Raw genomic sequence first — 8268 nt, 5'->3', positions numbered from 1 at the left:
CACAGTCTGGAGAACAAATGGAACCTCTTCATGAGACACTAGCTCCAGGCAGAGCTTTCAAATGTAAATTGCTTGTTTTTTAAAAAATTAATCTAGCTCTCCTAAAAATGTTCTTCTCAACCAAGATTCATAACCACACAGCCTCAGCTTTCATCTGACACCAGGATTAAGAAATACTATTTCATAAAGTGCATATATTTATTATCCTTAAGTAAAGTTTATATTCTCCTTGAGTTCCATCCATACTCATTATACATAAATTGGGAAGTGCACATAAGAAAAAGGAAGAAAAATTTCTGATAGCTTTAGTCTGCAAGGATAGTTTATTCCCCAGTCTGTCTTTCTCTGTTCTGTGAAATTCATTATGGAACCCTACAATAATAAACAATTTACAAAGCACATTTTCCCTGAGAAAAATAGGCACCAAGGAAACTGTTTATGCTATTTTATATTCTTAATGTATCTTTTATCCGACCCCACTTTGTAGGGAACCTCCTTAATGTGCTATTTTCCTCATTGATGTAACTCAGAGAATTAATTCTGTGTTCCTTTACAGTGATGTTCTTTTCTCTGCTTCCTTGTCTTCATCTCTTCCCAGGTGACTGCTGTGTGGTGTGTCGTGCTCTCTCTGTCTTTTTGTCTCTGTCTTTGTGGCTCAATGTGTGTGTGTGTGTGTGTGTGTGTGTGTGTGTGTGTGTGTGTGTGTGTGTGTGGTGTAGTGTATGTGTGCATGTGTGAATGTGAGTTTATACTGGGGCTAGAAGAGCGTGTTGGACCCTGTGGTGGTTTGAATAAGATTAACTTCCATAGGCTCCTGTATTTGTAGGTTTTGTATATTTGCATGCTTAGCCCCCAGTTGGTGAGCTGTCAGAGGAAGATTAAGAGGTGTGGCCTTATTGGAGGGGGTGTGCCACTAAGGATGGGCTTTGAGGTTTCAATAGCCCACACCTGGCCTAGTTTCTTCTTCTTCTTCTTCTTCTTCTTCTTCTTCTTCTTCTTCTTCTTCTTCTTCTTCTTCTTCTTCTTCTTCTTCTTCTTCTTCTTCTTCTTCTCCTCCTCCTTCTCCTCCTCCTCCTCCTCTTCCTCCTCTCTCTCTCTCTCTCTCTCTCTCTCTCTCTCTCTCTCTCTCTCTCTCTCGCTCTCTCTCGCTCTCTCTCGCTCTCTCTCTCTCTTTCTCTCTCCCCCTCTCTCTCTCTCTCCTCCACACACCCTGCCCATTTCTCTCTCTTCACACACCCTGCCCATTTGCCTGCTGCTTGTGATCATGACATAAAGCTCTCAGCTACTTGTCTAGCACTATGTCTACCTTCTCTCTGTACACTCCCCATGTGATACAACAAAAAATGGAACAACCTGCTAAACCTTCAAATAAGTTTCCAATTCAATGTTATCTTTCATAAGAGTTTCCTTGATTATAGTACCCCCTTTACAGCAATAGGACACTAATTAAGACAGACCCTTAGAGCTAGAGTTATAGGTAGTTTTGAGCTGTCCAATCTGAGTGCCAGAATGGGAACCAAAGGTCTCTTCTGGAAGAGCAGCAAGCATTCTTAATTACTGAGTCATCTCTCAAGCCCTGTGAGTACAGAGGTAGTAAGGTGAGGTTTGGCCACCTTGGAAGAGAAAGCAGGTGATTAGGGAAAGGGTGGTGGGAAGAAGATGTTTGAATATAAAATGTCCTTCATATCTTTGTGTTTGAACACTTGGTCACCAGATGATGGCACTGTTTGTGAAGGTTATGCAACCCTTAGAACGTGGGACCTTGTTGGAAGAAGTGACTCATCGGGCTTTGAGAGTTATAGCCTGACTCCACTTGCTGTTCTCTTTGCTTCCTGAGTGTGGATGCAATGAGATCAGTCAGCTTCCTGTCCTTCCGCCGTGACTTTCCTGCCTGTTGCCGTGGCTTCTCCACCATGATAGACTCCGTCTCTTTGGAACTGTAAACCACCATAAACTCTTCCTTTTTTTTTTCTTTTTTTTAGCTATTTTTTTGTCAGTGTAGTATATATCACAGGGGAAAAGCTAATATAGAAGGTTATAGATGATAAAGTCTGATGGGGGAAATAAATTTAAACAAGAAAAAGAGAAATATGTGAGTTCAGAAAGAAGAAGAGGGAAATGAGATTTAGTGTGAGCCATGGACTCTATCAGATTGTCTTCTGTGACAACAGCTCAAGGCTGTGGAGCTACAACTTGCCAGACCAAAGAAGACAGAATGTAGCTCAGGATTGTGGTGAAGAACTGAAGAAGAAAGCTGGGGTGTGATTTTGGCTAAGAGCAGGTTTGGTGTAAATAAATCATCAGAGGATCTGAGAGTATCCAGAATCGGGAGATCTGAAATACAGGGAGTTACTAATAACAGGAACAATGGGCAAAAGTAATGAACGTGACAACGTTTCATAGTCAGTCTGTTGGTTTGGGATGGAAGTCATCCTTCTCCACAGCAGGGCCTGAGTTTTATCTCCCATTGCTTACCTTGGTAAGACATCCTAGTTTAGAGCTAAGAGACCAGGGGCTAAACCAGTGCAGCACAGAGTCCATGATGAAGAGCTTGGCTGTCAGATGGACTTGGACTAACTCCAGATATTCCGATACTAGCTGAGTGACCTCCCGGAGACATCTCCTCCCCTGTGAAAGCAGTGCAATAACTCTGTCATCCTCGCCTCACTTCTCTGAGGAGATAGATTTGGGCTCCCATGATAAAAAGCTCCAAGAAAGGAGACAGAGCCAATGCCAGGAAGAGTTTTCTTTAAAAAGGCAAAATTTGCACGGTCCATGTCTGAACACTGTAGCAGGACATGCTGTCATATATATGACCTGATTCTAGGAGCCTCAGAAAATAGTACAGACACTTGAAAAGCTGTGTGAACATATGGTGACAATGTGAGCAGTGGGTGGATTGTGCTTATGACAGGAGAAATCCCGGGAAGAAATAGATGTTAAAAACAAATAGATAACTCTTCAAGAAACCTTCTGTCAGTCCTGCCTGGGGTGACATTTTACTCCAAACACTGAAGTCTAATGGAGTCACATAACGGTTCAAATGTTAGAGATACCTTCCTGTCAGTGAAGGGAGGGAAAGGTGATTAAAAATTAGGCATGGTGGCAGAGGCTGGTGAGATGGCTCAGCAGTTAAGATTCTGTACTGCTTCAGTTCCCAGTAGCCCATGGTGGGAGGTCAGAAGTAACTGTAACTCCAGCTCCAATAGATCCAACACCTTTGGCCTCCATGGACATGTGCACTCAAATGCACATACCTCCATATATATATATATATATATATATATATATATATATATATATATATATATATACATATATATAAAATTTAAAATAATAAAAATAACTCTTTAAAAATCAGTAATGCAGGTCAGTGGTGGAGGGCTTACCTAGCATGTGTAAAGACCCTGGCTTCTGTCCCTTGCTCTGAAAACTGAATCTGATTACAGAATGGGACATCTTATTAGGTACAGACAGGATATTGAAGGAGATACAATACACACTTGTGACTTAAAATTGGTGCTAAATTAAACTTGTTGACTTTTTAAATATGAAATGACACTTAGACCAAGTTTTATGTCTCTCACTAGAAAAATCTCCCTTTAATTTTTCTATTCCCCCTTTTAAAAAGTGTGTGTGTGTGTGTGTGTGTGTGTGTGTGTGTGTGTGTGTGTGCACCATGATATGCATAGAAAAGAACTTGGGGGAGGTGGTTCCCACCTTCTACCACACAGGTCCTGGGAAATAAACTCAAGTTGTCAGATCTGGCAGATAGCACCTTTACCCATGCAGATACCTCACTGGTTCCCTAAATTTTCTATTCTCCAAATGAGTTCTGATCTTGGATTTTTAAAAAACATATTCTTCCCAGGTTCCTTAATGGTGTATCTACTGAAGTTCCTTGTTTTTGAGCTGCATGGCTGAGGCTGCAGACTTACCATAAATGTGACATTTAACTAAGAAGTGGGAATCCTAGATGAGGGTGCGGATTTTCATTATGTATAAACCAGAAACTCAGTCATTAAAATTAAAGGCCTTCTCCTGCAGTAGGGATGTCTATTTGTTTGAAGTTTTAATACAGTCGTATAACATCTCAAATAACTTGCTTACTTTAAACAACAAATATTTGAAAAGGGAAATAGGATTGAAAGTCTAAATCAAGGAACAGCTTGTTAAGAAAGCAATATTCGGGGCATAAATTACTTGTTAAAAAGCAGCTATTTCATTACAGAAGCTTGCTATTTAAGGAACTTGGATGAATCCCCCCCACAAAACAAATAAAACAGCAGTTAATGAGCACATTTCCTTATTACAATTTTGCGCATCAGTCTTTCATGAAGGGTAAGCTACTAACCACAGCATATGAGCTACATTATAAAAGCCCTCAAACTTCTTAACATGTCTCACTTGCCCTCTGTGGAGCAGAGTTTTGGAAAGCAATCCTGAGTAGAACTGAAGCGTGGTATGTGTGTAGTTTTAAAAATATGAAAGTGTGAACTTGGCCAAGAGTCTTGTTTTTCTTATTGTTATAGATGGGGACATGGGGTCAGCTTAGATGTTCAATACTGGTATCCTTTTGCTTCTTAAAAAAAAACACATGTTGCTTGACTAGTCATTAGTGCCTTATCAGAAGAGACTTGAGACATTTTTGAAGAGCTTTGGGTTTACAGAAAAGCTGTATTACCTCATCCTATTTCCTCCAGGGTTGACATCTTATGTAATAAAAATCCATTTGGCATGGACTTGTTAGATGGCTGATTTACTGAAGCCTATACTTTAACTGAAGTTTTTTAGGTCTTTCCAGTGCTTTCTATACCAAGGTCACTACACTGTGTTAAGTCATCCTGTCTTCTCTGGTTAGTAACTGGTTCTCAGGTTCTATGCTTCCAATACCTTGATCATTTTGGGCATGATTCACCTAATGTTTTGTAGAAAATCCTGAGCTTGGATTACTCTGACATTTTTTTTCCTTCTGATTTTAGTGGCAATGGGGCTCTGGGGTGAGGGGACAGACACCACAGAGTAAAGTAGCATCCTCCTTGCTTCCTGTCAAGGGTATGTGCCATTAAAATGATTTGTCCCTGATGACCAAACTTTGAAAACATTTGCTGTGAAGCACTGAGTAACTCAGAGACTTGCTTAATGATTTAGTTGGTACTGACACAGGTCGTCAGAACATTCCTTGTTAGAAAACGTTCACAACCAGCTTCGCTCCTGACAAACTAAATGTTTATGACCTAGTTGCCCACAGCTGAGGTGGTTGTGAGTTTGGAAAGGATATACATTAGTGGAGGAAGGTAACAGAAAACTGGGGGCGGGGTGTAACTTATTTATGTGTTTATTTATTTATTTTGTTATTTATTATTTATTTTTGGCTATACGTGCTGTCCTCTTGTAGAGGAGAGAAGGTCGGTTCTTAGAACCCAGTGTGAGTAGTTCACAACCATGTGTAACAGCAGCTCTATGTGACCTGACACCCTCTTCTGGCCTCCATGGGTACTACATGCATGTACATATGGGCACACATAGACAGACATAATTAAAATAAATCTTCAAAAATGTGTATGTAAGCCAGGCGGTGGTGGCGCACGCCTTTAATCCCAGCACTCGGGAGGCAGAGGCAGGAGGATCTCTGTGAGTTCAAGGCTAGCCTGGGCTACCAAGTGAGTTCCAGAAAAGGCCCAAAGCTACACAGAGAAACCCTGTCTCGTAAAACCAAAAAAAAAAAAAAAAAAAAAAAAGTGTATGTAATATGTGTGTGTGTATTTATGTGAGTGTGTGCACATGAGTGTGTAGGAGCATATGCACATGTCTGTGCCTGCGCATGCATGTGGAGGCTGGTGGTCAGTGTCTTCCTCCATTTTTTTGTTTTGTTTTGTTTTGTTTTTTGTTTTTGATGAACAGTGTCTCATTGAATCTATCTGGAGCTCATCAACGGTCTAGGCTGGCTAGCTAACAAACTCAAAGGATCCTGGTGTCTCTGCCTCCTCAGCACTGGGATTACAGGCATGTTTGCCACACCTAGCTTTTAATGTGGGTGACAGAGATCTGGCCTCGGGTCCTCATGCTTGCTCAGGAAGCACTTTACCCACTGGACGATCTCTCCAGCTCACAATGAGAGTTTCCCTAACCAATCAATTTCCTGTGTTGGTCATTTTCATTTAATTGTTGGCCATATGATTGAGGAAACAAGATATGCAAAGAAACAGATTTCTATGACAAGACCTGTTGAGTTGCTACGGTTTGGCTGCATGTTTCTGGGCCAGTTGTCTTTCTGCATCACAGGATCCAACCTGTAACACTGGGAGCAGAGACTAAATGATTGAACTATGCAGCTCATTCAGATGATCTATCCAGAACATTCTGTTGTTCCATTTCTGCATTTAAGCAATAGATGTTTGGGACCAGACCCTGTATTGGGCACTAGGAGTAAAGCCACATAAAAGCACAAAGCCTTGCAGCAAGTGTTAATGAATATTTTAATCATAGCAACCCGAGAGAGTGGGACAGTAGACAGGGAAACGGGTCCTGAGCAGCAGCTCACAACACTAGCTCTCACTAATGCACCGGATCCCTCCAGCCTCTCTTTATTTGCAACACGATTCGCATTACAGTACCATTTAAATCCATCTGCCCATTTTCATGGAGATTTATTTTTATTAAAGTGTGTGTGTGTGTGTGTGTGTGTGTGTGTGTGTGAGAGAGAGAGAGAGAGAGAGAGAGAGAGAGAGAGAGAGAGAGAGAGAGAGAGAGAGAGAGAGAGAGATTCATGTAGGTGTCCATGGGGGCCAGAAGGGGATGTCAGATCCCTTGGAGCTGGAGTTACAGGGTGCTGGGAACAGAACCTGGGTACTACAGAAAAGCAGTAAGCACCCTTAACTGCTGAGTCCTCTCTCCAAGGCCTCCATTTGCTGATTTTAATCTTTGCATGGGTGAGGCAAGACAACCTAACTCAGAAACTATGTGGAACTCATTGTAATGTACTTTCTTCTTTTCCCCAAATAGAGGAACCAGAGTGGTGTATTTCCTATTCTTACAGACCTGATCAGTCTTTTGCCATTTTCCCACCTGCAGCACTTGTATATCACTTGAAAGAATTTATAAAAGTTGGGAGAGGGGTGATGAGCTATAAGAGCCTAGAGCAATCTATTAACATTATATGCCAAAACCAGAAATGCCGTTTCCATAAGACTGAATAAGAAAACTGAATGGATGTCATAAGCTAATAAACTGTGTGTTTGCAGCCAAGACTTTAATGGTCATCATTTGTAAAGACTACAGTAGACAGTTTGCTTTTAGTGAGTTACTTCTGCCAAATATGAATCATGTGCCTCTAGTTCTTTTTAAAATTTTTATTACTCAGAATGTGGTGTTTGCTTGTTTTTAGGAGTGGATATTGGACCCAGGGCTTTTAGCATGGTAGACAAGTACTCTACCACTGAGTTATGTTCCCAACCCTTGTAAAATTTTATTGAGTCAAGAATTTACTATTTCCCAACCTAACCTACAACTTGCTCTGCAGCCTAGGTGAACTTTAAGCTTGCAATCTTCCTGTCTCCATCTCCTGGGATTACAGACAATCGCCACGCCCAGCTATGCGGGGAAGTTCACAGTATGTGATTCTGGACAGTGGCTTCATATGGTATTCTTGCACAGCCCTTGTTCTGTATGATCAGGAGGGGGATCTATGACAGCCACACTTGTGGATTTGAGTGAATGAGGTTGTTAAATGCATATCAAGCCAAAGCTAAAGAGCAAGCACCAAGCCGCTGATAAAGAGCAGAACAGCCTCAAACCAGACACCCCCAAACACCAGGCAGAGACCACTGGAGTAGCCTGACTGAGAAAGCAAACAAAGGGGTGACGTCATCAAACCAGGGGCCTGCAAACATCCTACAGAAATCCACTGGGGAAGTTGAGGCAGCTGGCTGGAGTTCCCAGAGGAGACTCAGGTGCAGCCAAGTGTCCCCTCAGGTGAGGCTTCCAAGTGAAAGAGCAAATAGCAGCAGAAAGAATGGGCAGCTGGGCACATCCCGCAGAAATGACCAGGGAGGCCTTGAAAGCTGCACGGAGGTTCTCTCTGATCAGAGGTCTACGCAGAGCAGGGGCTTCCTTCACAGGGAGCTCCTGCTCTCTCTCTTCCGCAGTGGGCACTTTTACATCTTGGAATAAACAGTAGCAACCTCCACTGAAAGAGCTGACCTTCTAGCTGTTCTCAAGGGCACAGTGTTTTTATTCTTGGGCTGTTTTGTTCCTCCCTCACCCCTT

The sequence above is a fragment of the Peromyscus maniculatus genome, chromosome 5, assembly GCF_049852395.1.
Source record: "Peromyscus maniculatus bairdii isolate BWxNUB_F1_BW_parent chromosome 5, HU_Pman_BW_mat_3.1, whole genome shotgun sequence".
Lineage (NCBI taxonomy): Eukaryota > Metazoa > Chordata > Mammalia > Rodentia > Cricetidae > Peromyscus > Peromyscus maniculatus.
This window is presented reverse-complemented; position numbering follows the sequence as displayed.